This window comes from Leptonychotes weddellii, chromosome 5 (genome assembly GCF_054177405.1).
Source record: "Leptonychotes weddellii isolate Sample4059 chromosome 5, ASM5417740v2, whole genome shotgun sequence".
Lineage (NCBI taxonomy): Eukaryota > Metazoa > Chordata > Mammalia > Carnivora > Phocidae > Leptonychotes > Leptonychotes weddellii.
This window is the reverse complement of record NC_138373.1, coordinates 79,576,135-79,599,274: the sequence shown is the minus strand read 5'-3', so window position 1 is coordinate 79,599,274 and position 23,140 is coordinate 79,576,135. Positions and strand designations below refer to the sequence as shown.

General features: G+C 34.5%; 1 non-coding gene across 1 annotated transcript; it reads right to left on the bottom strand.

The window, feature by feature from the left end:
* Positions 1 to 17,590: 17,590 nt before the first annotated feature.
* LOC115939847 (U6 spliceosomal RNA) lies at positions 17,591 to 17,695 on the bottom strand. The gene has a single exon (XR_004074618.2). It is a non-coding gene; the product is annotated as a U6 spliceosomal RNA (small nuclear RNA).
* Positions 17,696 to 23,140: the final 5,445 nt, after the last annotated feature.

Genomic DNA, 23,140 nt, shown 5'->3' with positions numbered 1-23,140 from the left:
GAAACTGCCTACTTGGGCTTATCTTATAGGATGTCCCAAATTTGAGAATTCTTATCTTTGGTGGCCTTGAATCTAAGGCTTTTCTTTAAAATCAAAAATTTTAATATCAGTGAATACGCTTGCAAAATGCAATAGAATTTTATACTGCAACTTAACAAAGGATCATTGATTAAAGCAATTTTTTTTTTCTTCACAAAATCAGTGACCACCACAATCCAGAATTTGTGACGGATAAGATGAAGAGTTTCATATGTTAAAACACTAAGATAAACATTTCAAATACTGTCTCCACCAACCAGGATTAAATCTGTATGTCAAGTTAAAAACTAAATATAATTTTACAATGTTACATATTTATATATATAGTCAATAAAAATTTAGTATGACTTAATTCAAGCCCATTTGACACTTCATATTTGTGCTTTACCAATGAAATTCAAGACAGTGGTAACAATAGCATAATAAAAAATTAATCTAAATTCAACTTTTAAAAAATGATTATTAGATGCTCGGCAAAGAAACAACAGCAAATATTTAAATGCCTGTATATAAAATGGAAGACCTTTTAAACTGATTTAGATAAACTGGAATAATAAGTTGCCCCACACTATGTTACAGTTTTTGACATAGAGGATGCACTCATCTATATTGTAAATAATAAAATTGATCTTCTTTTAACAGAGAGCTAAAATATATGACAATAGTGATTATGTCTATTCTAAAATATCACTTAAATGTATCCATCTTCCTCTGACATATAAATAACACAATATAGCATTATTCTTCCTAAAAGAAACTGACTATATGAAAGTTCAACATATGGGGAAATAATAACATGCCTACAAAAGTAAAGGAGAAGCTCTTATGATATGACATTAAATTCTAGATCTAAAGTTGTTCTGGGAATAGTTATTTACACTGCTGGTAAATTTCATATTAGAGGTCCTAGTCTATTGAGTACTTTCCTCGTATTCCCACCATAAAAAAAAAAAGAAAAAAAACACATAAAACAAACACTTCTCTAAATACAAAAATCCTGTCCTAGACTTCTAATATCTCTTTGTTTAAAATACCCACAAACTGCCTCTACCTGTAATGAAATATCTATATATGTTCATAGCTATCTAATAATTTATACCATTGTTTTGCCGGCTTTATTTCATTGTAAATTTTATTTTAAAAAAAAGATTTTAAAACCAATTTATTCTAAAGGACAGCTGATATTTTTAAGAGGATTTGGTTACAGAAACTCTGTGAGTGGTTCATAAAATATTATCTTATTAAATGCAATCATATTTTAATACTGAGTTGGACTTAAATTATTTAAGTCATTCAATTTTTCATTTGGCAAATATTTATCTTAATGTTAATATAGTATCAAACTACAAAGGAATATATGCTACATTAATGGACTATCAAGTCCTGTCCTCATCGTGTAAATTTGGATTTATCATTGACCATCTCTCCCACCTCCATCCCCCACCTCCCTTCTGCAACATAACTACTTACAGGAAAAACCCAATATCAACATAGTTCCCCAGTTAGAGGAAACTTGTCTTAGTCTTCTCTATGCATGTCAACAAAGGACTCGATAGCTGTATAAGATATGTGTAAATAATCTAATATGGATACATACTTATATATATATATAAATACACATAATATATATTTAATACCAAATAATTTCATCTAGTATTATAAAATATTAACTTCGGGGGCACCTGGGTGGCTCAGTCGGTTAAACATCCAACTCTTGGTTTTGTCTCAGGTCCTGATCTCAGGATCCCGGGATCAAGCCCTGCTTTGGGCTCCTGGCTCAGCGAGGAGTCTGCTGGAGATTCTCTCCCTCTGCCCCTCCCACCACTCATGCACATACACTCTCCTTAAATCTTTTTAAAAAATATTAACTTCAGAAGTTCTTTCCTTCTACATATAATTGTCCTCACAAATATTTGAAATAATTCAAAATATGTGACAATTTTTGTGATTATTAATTCACATCAAAGAAAGAGAACCTTAAGTTATGCAAGAAGGAAAAAATATTGCAAATTTGTGTGAAAACAGGAATTATGGCCATATTGAACTTGGTAATCATTTCGTGACATCACGTATATGTGCACCGAATAAAGACAAGTTCGTCACCACACCTGGTAGATGATTTCACTTGTCTACTTTCTACCACTTCCTATCTTGTTTCCACTGAGGTAACAAATGAAGGAAATAGTTACTGTCCTTTTTTCCCCAAAGCAAATTCTTACTCTGTGTAAGTAGACAGACATTATAAATACATTATTCCTTCAGGCAACAAAAACTTACATCCTTCCCAATTCCAAAAATTGGTGGTAACATAGATTAAATGTAAGTTCTGCCATGTTGCATTTGCTTTTACCATTAGCATTAATTATCGTCTGCTTGTAGGAGGTCAAATACTAGAAAAATAAATAAGCTATAGATAATTAAAATGTACTCCAGACCTACACAAAATCTAACCCAGGCAACTGTTTCTTGCTGGTGACTTTGCTTAACACATTATTCATTGTGAAACATGAGGAGTTTCTGGGAATCTCTGTGCTGTTTCAGTTCTAACACACATGTAACAAAATACTATTGTCCACAGAATTTAAAATTTCCAGATTATGTGTCAGTGTCTGAACCAAAATATTCCCTGCAAATTACGTATTTTTTAGGAACCAGAAATTAAAGGGGAGTGCTAAAAATCAAGAGAGAAGGAACGAGATCGGGGAAAGGGGAAAATAAGGCAAAATCTGGGAAAGCATTGTCCACTGTGACAACCGATCCATCAGGGACCTTTGTTTGGAATTCTCCTCAGCAGGCCAGAACACAAGGTTTTTGTTTGCATAGACATTGTTTTTGGTGACAAGCAGTTTCCCTGCTAACTACAGTACTTACCCACGTTATCCTTTCACAAACTGGTGGTTTTTATCATAGAGTTATAGCCTCTGGGGAGCTCTTCTCTTTCAAGAGCAGTTTGCAGATATGCGGGCATAATGTTTTTTCTCTGTCCTTCCAACCTCATTTTTGCCACCTGGCCAGCTTCATGTCAAAGTAGTAATTTCTATTTTCAAAGAAAAATAAAGGTCCCCTAACATTATGACATTATAGGCTGAATCTATTTTCCCCAAATTCCTTAGCCAGATGCTCGGTGTAAAATTTTGAATATATATATCACTTAAAAATGGTATTCTAAGGCAATATACATTGTTTTCGTGGGACCCTGAGATTTATAGTGTTTATTGACAGTTCCCATCTATGTGGTTGACTCATGATTTGGGAGCCAACTATGTAGAATGGGTTAGCCAGTGGATGTGGACCCAAGCGAGATCTGGCCCAAGGTTCATCTAGAGGGACACCACTGGGAATTGATGGTCCCTCTGGACAAAAATATTAAAGTAGCAAGATAGAGATTGTTGGCCCATGGTAGTCTGTGGGAATGAGATGATGAGAATCCACGTTGGCAATTCTCAAAGACCAAAATCTATTCTGTATTGTGATTGAATCACAGGGAGATACTCTAACCTGATCTGCTCTCGGGCAGTGAGATAGCCTGATCCTGGTGACAGATCTAGAATCTATATCACACAGTGCAAAGATTTTGGTCCGTGGAGTCAAATGTTTGATTCTAGGCACGGTTTTTTTTTTCCTCTACTTAAATAAGGACTCTATTTGTATTCAGCTTTATTGAGATAGTAATTGACAAACAAAATTGTAAGATATTTCAAGTTTACACTGTGGTGATTTGATATATGTATACATTAGGCTCCACAGTTAACCACAGGGATTGCCTTTGACAATTTAGACTCTCAGCCTAATATTTTTTGTTGTATTTGTAAAATAAAAATGATACCTATGTCCTGCAGTTGCTGTGAGGACTTAAGTAAGATTATCTACAGGAAGTGGCTGACACATAGCGGCAGCCCATAGATAGTGCCCTCTCCTCTGGCCTCCTAACCTCTTAATGAAGTTCCCTAGAGAGGTTTAGGAAGAACTAGAGGGCCAGCTACCATTTTCAAGAGATCATGAAAAGAAGACCTATCCATATATTGATAGATGGTGTGGACACCAAAGGTAGGCAGTCATGAGGGAAAGACATAGAACCCAGTGTGACTAAAGTACTTACTGTGAGGCAGGAAGTTAAGAGGAGATAAGTCCGGAGAGGGAGATCATTTATCTGAGAGTGGCCCTGAAGGGTTCTAAAGAAAGTAACTTAGTCAGATTCAAATTTTAGATAGATAATTCTGGCAACAGAATGGAACGTAGACCAGGGGATGGAAGTGAGAGTGAAGGTGCAAAACAGAAAGTGTAATAGTTCACTTGAGGAATAACAAGGGGACGAATGAGAACAATGACAAAGGAGCAGACAGACACACAGTAACCTCAGGACTTGGTTTTGCTATTCTTGTGGAGGTGCATAGAATGACACAGGGAATATAGAAAGAGAAGGTTCGAAGGAGAACATAAGAGAGAAGATATCATTCGATGCTGAAAGGAATCAAATGCTTTGCATTCCACCCACCTAGTTCAGGTGGACTTAGACCTTAAACATTCCTTGTTTAAAGCAAGAAATGATAACTCAGGACCCTGGAGATTATAGTTCAAATAATAGTTTAAGGGGTACAATGTACATCAGTAATTAATGAAAACACAATATTTAAATAAGATATTATGCCATAGATAAGATGTCCATATATTCTAGATCTAAAACCAGGAAATATCTGGGGTGCCCTGGTGGCTCAGTTGGTTAAGCATCTGACTTCGGCTCAGATCATGATCCCAGGTTCCTGAGATCGGGCCCCACACTGTGCGGAGTCCGCTTGTTCCTCTACCTCTGCTCCTCCCCCTGCTCACTCTCTCTCTCTAAAATACATAAAATCTTAAAAATAAATAAATTAAATAAATAAAACCAGGAAATATCTGATAATAGCCTTTTTTCTTCTCATTTGTGCACTTAATTAAACAGAAATAATTCAAAAAGTAATTTACATTTACTTATACATTTAGAGACTTACTTTTATGTAAAAAAAAATTAACATTTTTATGAAGTCTAGACTGATGTGAAAAATCCAGAATATACAGTCACTAACCATAGAAGAATTGACCACTTAAATTAAACACACATAAAAACATACCTTTATTCATGAAACCTTCAACCACTTTATGAATGGTTGGGACTAAGGTAAATTTGGTTACCACACTATCCATTTGAACTTTACACTGGAAATAATGTTGTGGCTCAACATTCTGACATGCGTTATCTCTTAAGACCAGCTCAGATACTAATGTCATTAGTTAGTGAATTAGTTTCTTTCCATACCTGGTCTAGGCATTAAGGAGCAAGGTGCTACTTGTGCCTCTCAGATACCACGGGGTCCAAGCAGCTTTGGATGAATAATACAAAACCTTTGTCCTAATTCTTTTGTTTTTTTGCGCTTTTTTCCCTGTTCTTTCTTCCCCTGCCTCTCTCTTAAAGAAACATGGAAATCTGCACAGTTTCATCTTAAAAGCTATAACCTAATTACCAGGAGGCTTGTCTTGCTGGTCTATATGCCTTCATATTTTTTAACAATATCCTCACCTATTGCCTTAAGAATTTTAAAGAATTGTACTATGATACATTCTGGTATTTTCCACATATTGACCTGGTTTCTGTTATACTAGTCAAATAGAAATATTCTAAACTTGGGTCTCTCAGCTTTAATTTTAGTAGTCACATAAGAAAAATAACATATGTGCTTAACCTGTATGGTGGAACTGTGACCATGTCATTCAAGTTAATCATAGTCACATCAATATGGATTCATTGATGTGCCTAGAAATTTGTAAAGAATATGTAGGAATAGATAAAATCATGTGAATCATGTGAAGATCTTCAAATAATAAAAAACTTCCTAGCATAAGAAAGCAAATGCTTGAGATGGCTCTATTGCACCAATTTTAATAACATGCATTATTACCATTTTTTAAACTTTTATCATTAAAAATATTAATATGTTTCTTTTCCACACAATGAATTCACTCAAATACTGTGAACAGTTATCCCGGGAAACAAAATTTGTTCTACTGACTTATATTGTTTTATTCCAAGTCTCATTGAAAATAAAATTGATCACACAGCTAAGTTATGGTCACTATAATTTAGTTGCTCCTTACAGTTATATCTTAAATGTCATCTGCTCTGCCTCAAATATAAAGTACAGGATAACTCTTTGTTCCTTCTTCTTTGACCTTGTTTTACTACTGCTTAAAACTTTCAATTAATCACACTCATTTATTTAAAGCTTTTAGGTTTAATATAAAGCAGAAAACCAAACCACATAACCACAGTGACACTAATTCAATGGGTCATTGAATCACTAACTTGGTGAGAGAAGCAAATCTTCAATGAACTACATTTGGTATGTCCTTTACAAGAGCTTCTTTGAAAAAGGAAAGCAATATTTGTGTGTCATATTTTAATGACAGTGAGCCTGGTGATGGGTATTAAAGAGGGCACGTACTGAATGGAGCACTGAGTGTTATACGCAAACAATGAATCATGGAACACTACATCAAAAACTAATGATGTAATGTATGGTGATTAACATAACATAAAAAAATTTTTTAAATAAAAAAAAAAAGAACATATAGAAAAATCTATAGTGGGGCGCCTGGGTGGCTCAGTTGGTTAAGCGACTGCCTTCAGCTCAGGTCATGATCCTGGAGTCCCGGGATCGAGTCCCGCATCGGGCTCCCTGCTCGGCGGGGAGTCTGCTTCTCCCTCTGACCCTCCCCCCTCTCATGTGCTCTCTCTCTCTCAAATAAATAAATAAAATCTTTAAAAAAAAAAAAGAAAAATCTATAGTGACAATGAACTTTTCACCCTACCCAAAATTTCAAAGTAGATTCCTTAAAATAACATTTTTACATATAGAACTGAATTTCATTTGTAAAAAAAAAATAATTTCTGCCAATTTTCAGAAATGTATCTATTATATAAAATTGGATAAAGCTATCACTGAGAAGCAATTGAAGTGTGACCTTAATTTGGTTATAGCATTTGTAGTCTCATTAGCATGTTCTATTTGGCTTCAGTGGTTATGATGGAGTCCCAAGGAATTCTGAGCTTTCAACTCTCAAATCCTGAAGACTTGTTAGAATCGTGGTGTCATTGACAGAGCAAAGAAGTCATAGAGAGAGGTTAATTGGGGGGGGGGGGCGGATGCTCTAATTTTAATTTGTAGTAGGTATGCATTCAACTAAGGATGTCTAATAAGCAGTTTGAAATAATAAATACTATTATAAAAACTATTAAATAATGTTTCAATTAACAAAGCACTTATAATTATCATCTAATTTGATCTCTACAAAAGTCCTATGAGTTGGTGGATGGGACAGATATTATCATTATCAAATTCATTTTGTAAATGAGATTTGGTAATGGAAACAATAGATTTGCGAAGGATACAAAATATTTTGAACTTGCTGTCTTTATGCCACAATTTTGAACGGTAAATATTTGACATTTCGGTACTTTGACTTTCTATTTATGAACATATTTTATCATTATAGAAATGTTGATAAATTTTATTTTTTAGAATAAATATTTTAGGTTACTTTTTTAGAATAAATCTACTAAGCCCAGTTAAATCTATGATTAACTTGTTACATACAGTAGTTACATACTATTCTTATTTCCATTGTCACTTTTCTTCTACTGAAGATTTTTAATTGGGATCAGTTATTTACCATGTAAATTTTACAAGCAAAATTTGATTAATAAATCAGCTTTTGTCAAATCAAAACTTTTTAATGGTTATACTTTCTGATGTTTTTGGTTTGGGTCATTATTCTACCAAGATAAATTTTCCTGGATAATATTATACAAAAATATTTTAATAAGATGTTATTGTTCATCTAATTTTAGTTAACAGATTATATCATGTGCAGCTACATCCTTTCTTGGTTTTATTTTTTATTGAATATGTGTAGCAAGTTCACTTATTAGGAACCACCAAACCAAAATGCCATTGGAGTTTAAATGGTAGCATCAAAATAGCTTGCTTTGAGTTGGGTGCTATCTGCATTTGGGTAATACTTATTGCAAAGTCTGGAGCAATACTCATTTTAGGGAGAAAAAAACAATAAACCAGGGAAAGTTTTAGAGGTCACTAAATTTTAAGCCTCATATATGAGAATCTCTGGAAATGAGTATTTCAACAGATCATATTTTCTACATCATCACACTTTCTTTATGTTAAGCAATAATGAGTGAAACTTACCCTTTCCAACCAATCACCATGAAGCAGAAGTCCTGAATTGAATGAGATACACGAATCATTTCATTGGTATAAAGAATTTCAGGGGACTCCTGCCTTTGGCTCAGGTCATGATTCCAGGGTCCTGGGATCAAGTCCCACATCAGGCTTCCTACTCAGCGGGGAGTCTGCTTCTCTCTCTTCCTGCCGCTCCCCCTGCTTGTGCTCTCTCCCTCTCCCTCTGGCAAATAAATAAAATAAAATCTTTAAAAAAAAAAATTTCAGATGAATAATTTACCATTGAAACATTGGTGGAATCAGATAGGATTTCAAAAGATGCCCCCTTAGATTGCTGAGCAAAATAATCTCTCAATAACTATATTCAAATTTTATTAGACCACCATTCAAAACATGTAAGGCCTCGGACTAGTTTCTTCACCTCTTCCAACGTAGTAATTCCATACCTTTTCAAAAAACATCTCTCATTGTTTAGTGACATGAATGGCTTATTGATATTTAATATATGGAGAGAAAAGGGTAATTAAGATAATTAGTGCAAGAGACACAACGAGAAAATAAATGAAAAAGACCTTTGCTCAGAAAGACAATGACTTGAAGGATGAGAACAAATGTTTTAGAATCAGACAGATGTGTATTCAGGTACTTCCTCTACCACGTATTAGTGGAATCCCTGTGCAAGTTATTCACTCTCTCAAGGCCTCCGTATCCCCATTTATTAAATGAAGATAATCATCGCTCCTACTTCACAGGTTCTCGTGAGGATTAAGTCAGCTAATGTGTACAGAGCACTTAGGCCAGTGCAAGCGGTACAACAGATATTTAACAAATGCTATTTAAAAATTATAATAGTATAAGTTTAAATATTTTAAAATGGTTAAAGCACTACTGAGGTAATAGTTTTGCATGAATTGTGTTTGATATATTTATTTTTTAAAGATTTTATTTATTTGACAGAGAGACACAGCGAGAGAGGGAACCCAAACAGGGGGAGTGGGAGAGGGAGAAGCAGGCTTCCCGCTGAGCAGGGAGCCCGATGTGGGACTCGATCCCAGGACCCTGGGATCATGACCTGAGCTGAAGGCAGATGCTTAACGACTGAGCCACCTAGGCGCCCCATATGTGTTTGATATTATCATAGACATTGCTCTTTACCTATTACTATAAACATGGCCTATAAAATTTAGCCAATGTTGCTATAGAATACCACTGCCCTACATGTTATAAATATATCTTTATGTTTGCAGAGAGAAACCACAGAGATTTTTATGCACACCTATTCTGGTAGAATTCATATTTTAGCTATAGCAAGTGATACTGAATATTTCCTATATTGTGTTTTAAATTCAATGATTTCTGAATTATCATTCTAAACTCTATAGAAGATCTTACAAAGTATATATCTTTGATATTCATTTTTGTAAAATACAGCATGTGTTAATTGTACAAGTCTTTAGAAGAATTTGTGCCATCTTTAAGTAAAATAAATTGTCAAACCCTGTTGCCTAGAGTCAATTTTCAGTTCCACAGTATAATATGGACTATTTCTTAGCTTTTGTATAAATGGAGAATTAGTTTAACATCAAGAAAAACAAATTAAGATGACAGCCTGTTAAAGAAAAACAATGAAGACTATAGGAATCAACCTAATCTTTAAGTTTCTATATTAATTTATTGTACTCTTGAAGAGTTGTAAACAAATATTAGAATTAGAGCTAAATATAAGAAGCTCTGGGTGTTTAATCATTCCTTGAAGAGTAATTAGGTTGCCACAAAAACTCAATCTCACCTGGATTAGCAATGAAATAATATCAGTACCTAATAAATATATGTTGTAAATAAATCAAGATATAAAGAACAGATGCACCAAAGGAAAGGAAAAATAAACTACTGAAATAGACAATTGTATTTGAAATAATCATTTCTAATTACAAAAAACTTCACTGATATATTCTACCCTTGGAGAAACCAATCTGAATTAACAACAACAAATAAAAACAAATTACAGACTCTAATAAGAAATGCAGATATAGTACTTTCAAATTCACACTGAAAATTTAGCTGCTAATAAAAGCACTTCTAAGTAACAGACTTTCATTGCATGCTTTAATAAATAGGTGGGAATCATTTGAAATTAGGTAGACCCATTTGTATCACACAATGTGTTAAAATCTTTAAGAACAGCTTGGTTAAAAGCCTCAAGCAATCTTGTTTACACTATTAGTAAATCCTTGCTCCATAGATCATACAAAAGTAAATTTCAGCCTAGCCTAGTTCAAATTATCATAAATTCTGAATTATATTCAGCATTTTAAAGCTGGAAGGGACCTCAGAGATCTTCCAGTGAAGTCTACAATAATGAGGTTTTCCTGGCTGTTACATCTAAAACACATACCATATGTGTAAACAAATTCTAAACATTGTTGACTATTTTCAAAAATGTTACAATGTATTGTTACTTCAATCTGGTATATCTTTTCAAATTTATCGATAATTTCACATGATGTTCAGAAATGTTTTGTCAGGATGGTTTAAAATCATAAGCAGTGTGTTGCATTGCTTTTGTTATTTGCTTTATCTTTTTGTTTTCTTGTCCCACTCCAGTTGAGAAAGTTCAGGAGTAATCATCTTCATGCCAACAGTTTGAATAGACAAAATATACAAATAAGATAGCCAACAATTTCAAGAAGTTGAAAGAAGTCAAAACAGAACTATTACACAGATCTGAAATCATTAGTGGTGGGAGCCACCATGTGGCTTTCTACACACATGAGAGAAACCTTAGAATTTCACTCCTGTACTCTGTTCTGCTTAGGTGGATTTTATACTGGGAGGAAATCGGAGATAAACCTTGCATGCAATACTGCTGAACTCTATCCTGCAATTTCCCAGAAACTGGTTCTCTGCTTGCCAGACCCCCTAACTGTATATTCTCGTTCTTAGAGACTTTTCTGGAACCTTCTGGGAAAATTATCAAAATATGTCATCACTTCTAGGAGAAAAAAAGTGAGGCTTTTGTGATTTGGGCACCATCTGCCCAGTCACCCTGCTCCCTGATGTAACCAACTTTATTTATCCATTCAATAAGCAGTTATCGAGCAGCAACCAGGTGCCCGGCATATGCTATGTTGCCAAGAGGAATACAAAAGAAATGTTAACCACAGTTTCTGACCTCAGAGAGTTTCATGTCTGATCGTGGAGAAAAACACAGTTTTGTGAAGCAGCTAAATTACAGTGTATAACAGTGTGCAACAGCACAAATAGGGGACGTTTCTATCATCCTAGAGAGTTCTGGAAGATGGCTCTGTGTCACATGCAGTTATAGCAAGATCAACCCGAGAGAAGTGCAGGACTCAGGGTGAAAAGGGAGCTCAGCTCAAAGCACAAGAAGCTTACATTAAGGGTCAGTAACGCAAAGCAGAAATAATTCCTGCATGGAAATCCCATTATGGGTCCAAAGTTCATTTCAGCACTTCTTGAAGCCCACATATCATAGAGAATTTTCCTCATCAAAAGGATGAACGAATTAGTATGAGAGACATAGGATATAAGAAGGTAGGAAAGTGAAATCAACTAGCTTATGAACTAACTTATTTGGAGATGCTGCATACACAATGTGAAGTGGTATAAAAATTTAGCAATGCCCAAGGGCAAGAAAATAAGAACTAGAGAAAGGAAGCAGTTTATGGGTTTGACAGAAATTCTATCCTGCAAACAACTGTTGATCGGCAGACACAAGATAATGTCTTAGATCACTGTAAGCTCAGGGTGATTTATTTGCAAGAAGAGTAAAAAGAAATCTAAACTAAATGACTGGAAGGGAAAAGGTACTAATGGGAGCAGGAGGGGGATGTTGGAGGGGTTCTGCAGGTGAAGTTACTCATGTAGCCCCATAATGTTGGAAAGGTAGAAAGCTGGGGAAGAAAAATTTAGAAGTAAGAAACATTTCTTATACTCTATCACCAATGACCAGGGATTACCAAGAACCCCTTAACTTCTACCACTTTAAGACATTAAATCATAATATTTGCAGATTTATACAAAGTATCACCTAGTTCTCCTATAGGAACCTTGTTTATTATTGAGTTCTATTCATGATGCTATCCTGGAATATCCAAGAGCACATAGATCCTGGAAACACCCCCTGACCATGTTTTCTGTAGTGACTGAGGTTTTAATAGGCAACTACAAGGCCCAACTGGTTGAATTAGAATCTTAATAACCACAAATCAATGTTTACATATTCATCACAATCCCTGACGCAGCTGACTGACTGATGAGGGAATTTGGGTTACATTTTGTTTTTTGCATGTTTCTAATGCTACTTAAAGAATTTTTAAGGATATAACAAATTTTAGAGCTCGGAGAGTGTGAAGCTGCAATTTAGTTCAAGATATTAATTTTAATATATAAAGAACCAAAGCCTAGAAAGTTTAAGTGACTTCCCAAAAGGCAGCTCAATGGCAACTCTGTATATCCTACTTCCTTGCCCAAAAGTCCTATTTTACTCTACTGTGATATTAGCAATGATATTAATTTTAGTAGTCAATACATTAGAAACAGTTCAACTCTCAGGTGTAATCTCGGCTATTCAAATAATGTGTGATCCCAATTACAGTCGTTAATTTTTTTAGCTACAAAATGTATATGTGCCCCAAAATAATTCCAACCTTTTTTATAAATACATAATCATTTTTTTATTCCTGTCTTTACCTAAAGAAGCAGTATTTAAGGATGGATGATCAGATGCAAATGATTGGCCAACACAGACAGAAAAAATCTAAATTCTTCCCCTTGTGGCAGGCTATTTTACTGGTGGCCCTTAAAGCATGTGCTCATAACGTGCACATGCTTGTATAGTCCTTTACCACTCTAGGCTTGGCCATGTGATTTGGTTTAGCTAATAAGCCAGTGACAAGTGTGACACAATCAGAAGTGTGATAAAACCCAAGCTAGAGGGGAGACTGATGGAGGAAAGACCCTGGAAGATGAGGAACCATCTTGGATGTGCCAGCCCTAGCAAACTCCTAATTAAATACAGCTACATGATAGATCTTAAGCATTTTATCACAAAAAGAAAAAAAAAGAGTTCACTATGTTAACTACCTGAAGTGATGGGCATGTTAATTATCTTGAGCTTGATAACCATTCTACAATATAGATGTTCATCGAATCATCACATTGTACACTTTAAATATATACAGTTATGCTTGTCAGTTGTTCCTCAATAAAATTAAAAAAAGAAAAAAGAAAAGAAAACCACCCAGCTGAGCAGTCAAGCCAAAGCCGCTTCCAGTTTCCACCCTGACTCACAATGTGATCAAATGTTATCATGATAAAATCTTAAAAGTATAAAAATGTGTTTGTTTTACTTAAACTACAATTCTGAAGATAATCCAGAGTTCCAACTCCCTATTTTTTAATGGCTATGCTCCTTAGTTTCACTAAAAGGACAACTCTAATATTTCTTATTGGCAGAGAAATAAAGATAGAATGTTTCTTCTTTGAACGAACTAGTACTTTCAGACTTACTGGATTTTTTAACCTTTATGGAATTTTAAAAATTATAGGAACTCAAAAGGGACTTAGAGCTTTTAATAAACAACATTTTTAAAAGTTAACATTAGCCTCTATATTCTAATGAAGAGAAGTGAGTAGAATGATCTTGAGGAGCAAAAGTCTCAATACATGTACTTTTTGCCTCAGAATACACTTTATTCCATCAGGTTAATCATCAATTTCTTCATTAGTAATAGTTTGTATGGTTCTTCATTAGTCATTTGAATTGCTCATGTACAGTTTTGTTCATCATTTTTTTCTTTATAGGACTTCATTGTATTAGTTGTCCTTTATTTATATAATCCCAAACTAAGAACAGGAAAATAAAAGATGATATTTCTTTATAATTTTGCTCTTATTAAAGTCTTAAAAATATATGATCTGTGTTATGTTGTTTTTCAGAATTTAATGCAACTTCTAAAGTCAGACAATGAAACTATTTAATAGGCAATCCTCCAAAAAGGCTTTTGTGGTCAAGCAAATTGGAGAAATGTTCTGTATTCTATAGATTTAAGATTAATATATTAAAGGCTCTGAGGAAGAAGCCATATTAATTTTGTTCAAATTTACATGGCTACAGAATTGTTTTTTTGCACACTAGCTCATAATTGTTCAAGAAACAATGTGTTTTCAGGAATCTTAAAATGGTAAAAGTCAAGTGGACCTCTTTGTTTTATTCTACCCAGGATTATCTTTGTCAGCTGTACTTTGGGGGTACATATTTATTAAAAGCTCTATCTAAGTCCCTTTTGAGTTCCTATAATTTTTTAAATTCCATAAAGGTTAAAGAATCCAATAAAGTCTGAAAGTACTAGTTGGTTCAAAGAAGAAACATTCTACCTTTACTCATCCTCCAATAGGAAATATCAGAGTTGTCCTTCTAGTGAAACTAAGGAACAGAGCCATTAAAAAATATGGAGTTGGCATTCTGGATCATCTTCAGAATTGTAGTTTAAGGAAAACAAATACATTTTTATACTTTTAAGATTTTATCATGATAACATTTGATCACATTGTGAGTCAGGGTGGAAATTGGGAAGGACTTTGGCTTGAAATCAAGAGTCTCATGCTCTACTGACTGAGCCAGCCGGGTGCCCCCTTTATAATGGTATATAATATATGGACTGTGGAATAGATAATAGTATTTTATTGTGTTAAATTTTCTGATTTTTAGACTCAGAACACACACTAAATTATTTAAGGATGAAATGGCATAATTTCTTCAATGTATTTCCAAATATTTGAAGGAAAATATGCATGTATGCATAAATATAGAGACAAATAGAAGAGAATGATAAAGTAAATGGGGCAACATAAATAATTGGCAAATTTAGGTATATGTTATATAGGAGTTCCTTATACTCTTCTAGTAAATTCTCATAATTTTGAAACTATATCAAAATGGATTTTTTAAAAAGTTTCACTGTAGCTAAAACTAAGTGTTCTCAAATTTCTCACCAAAAATTTAATGCTGGGCTATAATCTGATTCAGAGTAATCAAGACGATATATGTAAAAAAAATGGTTTGGAATCTATTATGCCAACTGAAAATTTAAAAGGTAATTTTTTAGATATAAATACCTTTATGGTGGATAATTATACACTTGAGAGTTGAACAGTATAGGTTAAACCAATTACAAATATTCAGTGACATAAAGATTATTTCTTTTTTGATGAAATAAAACCAAGAAAACATATAAAGTACCATTTTCCGAAAATCCACGAGGAGGTCATAAATTAGACATGTAATGAAGTAAGTATGTGATCTGAAGTCAGAAGACACAAATTCAGATTTATTTCCCACAAGTGTGGGGCTTTGAGAGAGTCAACTAAACTTCCTGAGCACCAGTTTCCTAATCTGTAAAAAAATCTACTCACAATACAAGCCTCATTAATGAGGAAAAAAGTAAAGAAAAAAAAAAGAAAATTGACAGCACATTGCCTTATGTGGAGCAAACAGAAACTCTGTCAAGCATAACATCTCAGCCATGTAAATATAATGTTCTAGCCATCTCACACGTGCCGGTTAGTTCCCAGGTTATTGGACCTAACAAGAGATTCCTTCTAAACTCTGAGGCGAAAAATGAGGCATGAGAAATATGTTTCCTGGTGACGGGGAAGGCGTGAGAGTTGAAGAGAAACAAATGAAAGAAGCTCTGGTTTATAGGATCATCCTACCAAAGAATTATCAATAGAGACTCCAGATATTCTGACCTAAACATCTTTTTGTGCCATGACCCTCCCATCTTTGGATTTTTTTAATCTCTTCCCTTGAGATTAATTTGGAGCAACATTTCAGATCATATACTTTGTGAAATTATGTAAATGTTCTTTTTCTGACTCCTTATGCATCTGAAAGTGTACTTTAATGGCTTTTACACAAGAAATACAAATTGTTTAGATGTGAAATCCTTAGATCACCATGTTACCCTTTCAAAGTTCTTAGATAATTTTCACTGTTTTATAATATCTGCAGGGGCAATATCTAAAGCTATATAGATACATTTTTCCTTTGTGAATAATTCTTTCTTTTCCCTTTCCACTTATTTGGATACTTGACAGTTTGTTTTTATTTTATTTTATTAATTTTTTAAATTTTAATTCCAGTTTATGTTATATTAGTTTCAGGTGTACAATATAGTGACAGACAGTTCTATACATTGTTCAGTGCTCATCATGATAAAGGTATTCTTTAATCCCTGTCACCTATTTTACCCATTCCTCCCCCACACATACACTCAACTCCCTTCTGGTAACCATCAATTTGTTCTCTATAGTTGGGAGTCTGTTTCTTGGTTTGTCTCTCTTTTTTTCCTCTGTTCATTTGTTTTGTTTCTTAAATTCCACATATGAGTGAATCATAGGTATCTGTCTTTCTCTGACTTATTTTCCTTCGCAGTTTTGCTTAGCTCTAGCTCCATCCACGTCTGTGCAAATGGCAAGATTTCATTCTTTTTTATGGCTGAATAATATTTTATTTCATTATGTATACACCACATCTTCTTTATCCATTCATCTATCAGTGGACACTCGGGCTGCTTCCATAATTTGGCTATTGTAAATAATGCTGCCATAAACATAGGGGTACATATATTCTTGTGAATTAGTGTTTTTGTATTCTTTGGGTAAATACCCAGTAGTGCAATTACTGATCAGAGGGTAGCTCTATTTTTAACTTTTTAAGGAACCTCCATTCTGTTTTCCCCAGTGGCTGCTCCAGTTTGCATTCCCACCAACAGTGCACAAGGATTCCTTTTTCTCCACATCCTCTCCAACACGTGTTTCTTGTGTTTTTGTTTTTAGCCGTTCTGACAAGTGTGAGGTGATATCTCACTGTAGTTTTGATTTACATTTCCCTGATGATCAGTGATGTTGAGCATCGTTTCATGTGTCTGTTGACCACCTGTATGTCTTCCTTAGAGAAATGTCTGTTCATGTCTTCTGCCCATTTTTAATTGGATTATTTGTTTTTGGGGTGTTGAGTTTATATAAATTCTTTATATATTTTGGATACTACCCTTTATCTGATATTTCATCTTCTCCCATTCAGTAGGTTCAGTAGGTTATCACTTAAATTTGTTGTTTCCTTTGCTGTGCAGAAGCTTTTTGTTTTGATGTAGCCCCAGTAGTTTATTTTTGCTTTTGTTTCCTTTGCCTCAGGAGACATCTAGAAAAATGTTGCCATGGCCGATGTCAAAGAAATTACTGCCTGTGCTCTCTTCTAGGATTTTTGTGTTGTCTCACATTTAGGTATTTTTTTTTCTTATATGATATGCTTCACAAATTTGCGTGTCATCCTTGTGCAGGGGCCATGATAATCTTCTCTGTATCATTCCAATTTTAGTATATGTGCTGCCAAAGAGAGCCACATTTAGGTCTTTAATCCATTTTGAGTTTATTTTTGTGTATGGTATAAGAAAGTGGTCCAGTTTCATTCTTTTGCAGGTAGCCATCCAGTTTTTCCAACACCATTTGTTAAAGAGACTTTTTCCCATTGCATATTCTTGACTCTTTTGTTGGAGATTAATTGACCATATAAGCATGGGTTTGTTTCTGGGCTTTCTATCTTATTCCATTGATCTATGTGTCTGTTTTTGTGCCAGTACCATACTGTTTTGATTACTACAGCTTTGTAGTATAACTTGAATCTGAAATTGTGATCCCTCCAGCTTTGTTTTTCTTTTTTGAGATTGTTTTGGCTATTCAGTGTCTTTTTTGCTTCCATACAAATTTTATGATTATTTGTTTGAGTTCTGTGAAAAATGCTGTTGTTTATTTTGATAAGGATTGCATTAAATGTGTAGATTGCTTTGGGTCATATGGACATTTTAACAATATTTGTTCTTCCAATCCATGAGCGTGGAATATCTTTCCATTTGTTTCTGTTGTCTTCAATTTCTTTCATCAGTGTTTTATAGTTTTCAGAGTACAGGTACTTGACAGTTTTTAAATTATTATTTACCCTGGTATTCAAAATTCTTTCAATATGAGTTGTGTAGGTTTCATTTTTATGTTTGTCCTGAATTTAGTAATGTCACTCAAATCTGCATATTCAGGTCAGTCAAATTTTTGTCTATCATATCTTTATTTACTGCTTCATGTTATGTTTTAGTTCCTTCTTTAGGAATACAAATTAGTCACATATTAAAGCTCCCTTTTAGGTCTTATTAACTGTCATGTTCTCTTTCATAATTTTAATCTCTTTACCCTCTTCTTGAACTTTTTTTTAGATTTTATTTATTTATTTGACAGAGAGTGATAGCGAGAGCAGGAACGTAAGCAGGGGGAGTGGGAGAGGAAGAAGCAAGCCTCCCACCGAGCGGGGAGCCCGATGCGGGGCTCGATCCCAGGACCCTGGGATCATGACCTGAGCCGAAGGCAGTCGCTTAACCGACTGAGCCACCCAGGTGCCCAAAATCTTTATTTTTTTAAGTGTTTTATTTTTTAAAGATTTTATTTATTTATTTGACAGAGAGACACAGCGAGAGAGGGAACACAGCAGGGGGAGTGGGAGAGGGAGAAGCAGGCTTCTCACTGAGCAGGGAGCCCGATGCGGGGCTCGATCCCAGGACCCTGGGATCATGACCTGAGCCGAAGGCAGACGCTTAACAACTGAGCCACCCAGGCGTCCCCTCTTCTTGAACTTTTAAGAGAGCTTCTCAAGTCCATCCTCCATGTCACTGATTCATGCTTCTGTGTTTTCATCACCATAGTTCAGTATCCTTAGAGCCTTGTAAAATGTGGGCCTGAATTTTCCTATTATACATTTAGTTTTAATTCATTGTATTCTTTACTCCCTGCTAGTCCTGCCTAATGGAGGCTCATTCTTCTTGCATTTTATTGAGAATAGTAAACAAGTTCCAGAATGTTCTCTTGAGTCTTGTAAGACATTAATTTTAGAAATATACTCTTCCCTTGAGTCTTCAAAGTGGTATTCCACAGTAGGTTTTTGTTGTTATTTAGTGTTCTGCTTTGGTTTTTTCCCATTACAAATTATTGAATGGGGTACTTCCTGAATCCATTGATTCTCAGAGTATAGGATGGTTCAATTACCCTAAGCCACATTCTGATAAATCAATAACAACAAAATCCTCTTTTCAGATTCCCACTTAGAAAGAAAGTTGATATGTCCAGATTACAATAGGACTTTCAGTTTCTAGTAGGCGTTCACTCTCCTGAGGTGGTGATTTCTCTATCACTTCCTGCCTGGTCCTCTGAACCTCTGGAAGATATAATAGACAGCAACCTAAGAGTCCCTCCATCCACTGTATCCAGAATATTTCTGCCACTGTCTTCAGAGCTTTGCTTTTGAAGAAAAAAGCAGCCAGTATCCAATAAGCAATCAGGGGCATCCTCCACAGCTCTTGCCCAGCTGTTTCTGAAAGACGCTTTTTCTAAATTGTGAGAAAGATGGCAATTGGGAAAGCGGGGGAGGTCTGCGAATAACTTTTAAATACCTCAAAAATCAACACATGAATGATCTTTTTCATTGGTTGGTGTATATTCTGGATATAGACACATGGGAAAACACAAGGAAACCATAAAGTGTCTTCCTACCTTTTTAGGTGTTCTCTTTGAGATGAAACCTGAAAATGCCAAGAAAATTGACCTACTATTGGTTAGCGAAGTTCCTCCCAATTCTAGCCTTACATTTTTTGAGCTTTGATTCCATGTTTTGTCTTTTTAGTGTTTTCTTAAGTAGCTTAAGACAAATTAGCAAAAGTTACATATATTAGGACTATTTTGAATAAGTTACTTGAGATATTTTTTCACTACTAATAGCCTCTTAAAGGTTTTTAAGGGTTTTACTTTCTAGTAATAACTAATAAACACCATCTGGTAAACATGCTTAATACCATAAACCTTCCAAAAATCTTAATGTTTTTACACAACACAAGATACTGTTGTGATTCTAGTTTGTATTGAAAATTCTATTGACTTCCATTTTTTGTCTCCTTTACTTGTCTCAGAAAGCTAGCAATTTTAAGTCATGATAATTTCATTTAGATCAACTATCCTTTGAGTATATTCATTTATTCTTCCATTGAGTTATTCATGCATTAAACATTTATTAAGTTGTTATTATATGCTAGGCACTGTGATAGACCCTGCAGATACTGCCTCCAAGAACTTATGATGTAATCATGAAGACAGATGACAAACAAATCTTTGCACTGTGCTATAATAAATCTTTCTGAAGGTATACATCTTGTGAAAATATCTAAATACTAGTATCAAGTAGCATCTGGTATTGACATGCTTAAGTTGTTATTTTTATCCACAACTTAGATTCAAAATTTCACTTTGAAGATTGTCTTCTGTGGCTTCTTCATTTAATTCATTTTAATCAGCATTTAACAAATGTCTATTGTGAGCAAGATAGAACACTCTGCACTGTATAGAATGCAAAACTAATTAGGTCAAAAATTGAATCCTCAAAGTTTTTAGCCTAGCTATGTCTTAGTCTTTCAAGCTGCTATAACAAAATATCAGAGACTAGATAGCTTATAAACAACAGAAATTTATCTCTTACTGTTCTGGAGGCTGGAAGTCCAAGGTCAAGGTACCAGCATGGTCACATTTTGGTGAGGACCCTCTTTATAAATCATAGCTGGTATGTTTGTATAGGGCAAGGGATCTCTGTGGAGTCTCTTTTATAAGAACCCTAATTCCATTCATGAGGGCTCCACCCTCATGACCTCCTGAAATGTTAGGATTTCAACATTTTGGTGGGACACAAACATTTAGAACATAGCAGGTGGGGAATACAGACTAACTATAATCCATTTTCAAGAAAGCCCACAAAGTGTTATAGAAGTACAGTAGCAGAGAAGATTACAATAAGAACGACCCTTCATTAAAGAGTAAAAATATTCATTTGGGCCATATTGAATATGATAATAATCGGTATCTTATTGAGAAATTTCTATATGCTAGTTATAACTTCTAATCTTCCCTGTACATTATCTCTAATCTTGGAAAATGAAAATATTTTTAACTTCCCATTATCTATATCAGTTCAGAGGGCCTATCAGAAATGAAATGACATGTATTTGAAACTTGCTTGAAAATCTTTATGCCCATTTCTTGGTGGGGGGCGGGGGGGGTGGGAGACAATAGGTGATTCACTACTAAGAGAAAGACAGGGAGGACCATGATCTGCATTAAATTCAGCTTCTTTGGCAGATTGCACTGCCTATCTACTTGGCTCACAGCCACAAATAGACATAAACTTTCCAACCAGTGTGCAGACTCATGAAGAAATAGTTTGAGGATTGTAAATGAAGTGTCATCCTCTCCTGAACTGTATACATCTTACCTCTAAAAGAATTTAACCAAGATAAACATATTAAATTTGTCTCTGAAATATGAAGAGGTGACAAATGTTTTTCCATGTAAGAATTAAATATAACTTAAAAAAACAACAACAAAAAACAAAAACAAAAACAAAAAACCTCGTGATCAAATTGAAGAGATTGTGGTTGGCTCAGATTCCTAAAAGACACTATCATTTTAAAGGCTCAAATAAGTTTTCTCTTAGCAGTGGATGATGATTCTGTTCAATAGGTGGAAAATTGAAACAGAAGTCTGCAATTGGGAAGGAGAAATTTGATCTAGGATACAAACTTAGAAAACTTGCAGGTGGGGCAGAGGGTTGATCCCTTAGTTCATGATTACATAAGAACAAGCCTGTTGTGATATCTATATAAGTAAAGAATTAGCAAATATTTTGGAAGATCATTTAGAACACTGACAGCATTCAAAAGTTTAGTTTTGTCATGCAGTGTAATTTAAGAGGAGAGTAAATTGCTCTTATGGACTGATTCAGAGGAAATATATCAAGCCCATGTTTCTGTTTAGGTTTGTTTGTTTCTTCCTTATAAACTGAAGTAAAGTATTGTCTATTACAATATCATTTCTCAGGTTTATTACCCACTTCAGGTCACTCTGAGTCAAAGTTCACTTCCACTTTCTTCTAAAGGTATCATTTTTCCTTTTTAAAAAGGAAAAAATAATCAGTGAATCAAAGCTTGGTGTGGTTGTTTAATAGTTAAAGGAATTGGGAGAAGACATTTAAAATATTACATTTTCCCCCCAGGTGTTGGAGGAACATGAAAATGGAGTGTACTACTTTGTTTAAGAAGTGGTTTTCTTTAAAAATGATAAAAATTTTCTTTCAAATGATTACTAACAACATGGTATTTATTTTGTTTTAAGTTCTACTGAAAATAACTTCTGATAAATTATAAAAATAATCTTAGAGGCTCCTCTTGGTTTATTCTTTTCATCGTATTGAGCTATTGAAAATTATACAATTTGGTTTCACTTTCTGCTTCCTTTGAATTAGAAGGAGGGTGCTTTGCCATTTCAACTCTCTATGAGAACTGCTAACACCATTAATCTCTTTAAGGATTATTCTTCCCTCCAATTTGTTTACAAAACATTAAAATAAAATAAACACTGTTGTAAAGCTCCTCTGTTCTTATCAGGTTATATTTAGGGGTTCTAAATTTATTAATATTTGGAAAGTAGAGGTTACATTTCCCTCAAAAAACACTGATACTATGACCAAAAAAAAAAAAAAATTGAATGAATAAGGTATGTTCTTCTTGGGGCGCCTGGGTGGCTCAGTTGGTTAAGCGACTGCCTTCGGCTCAGGTCATGATCCTGGAGTCCCGGGATCGAGTCCCGCATCGGGCTCCCTGCTCGGCAGGGAGTCTGCTTCTCCCTCTGACCCTCCCCCCTCTCATGTGCTCTCTCTCTCTCTCTCATTCTCTCTCAAATAAATAAATAAAATCTTTAAAAAAAAA